Here is a 460-nt window from a genome sequence, read left to right on the forward strand (position 1 = left end):
TTCTATTTTGAAGTCCTGTTAGAGACATGCTGAGCTTTAATTTAAACTGACATGTAAATGACATCACTCACAGCGGATAAAGCTACAGAGAAATATCACAGGAGGGGGTAGTAACAGAGCCCAATCAAAAACTGGGGGAGACTGCAGAATGGTGTGAGGATATAGTTGTGTTTTATTTTGAAATAAGCAGAGTCAATTTGAGATTTTGTGGGAATGCAGAACCTTTTCTTAATCCAACAAATATTATCACAAACTCTGCAAGGGGAGCTACACTGGTGCTTTGTCAAGCTTGGTACAAAATAATGAAAAAAATGAAAGTATGAAATTGGGCATTTTTTCAAGTGGGCGCTTGAAGAACTGCAGGTTTTTTTGCATCTCAGCATTGGCTTTATTTTTTTGTTTTAATACTCAGTACACCTTTTTGTCTTCATTGGATAGGACAGCTGAAGAGAGACAGGAA

This window comes from Labrus mixtus, chromosome 18 (genome assembly GCF_963584025.1).
Source record: "Labrus mixtus chromosome 18, fLabMix1.1, whole genome shotgun sequence".
Lineage (NCBI taxonomy): Eukaryota > Metazoa > Chordata > Actinopteri > Labriformes > Labridae > Labrus > Labrus mixtus.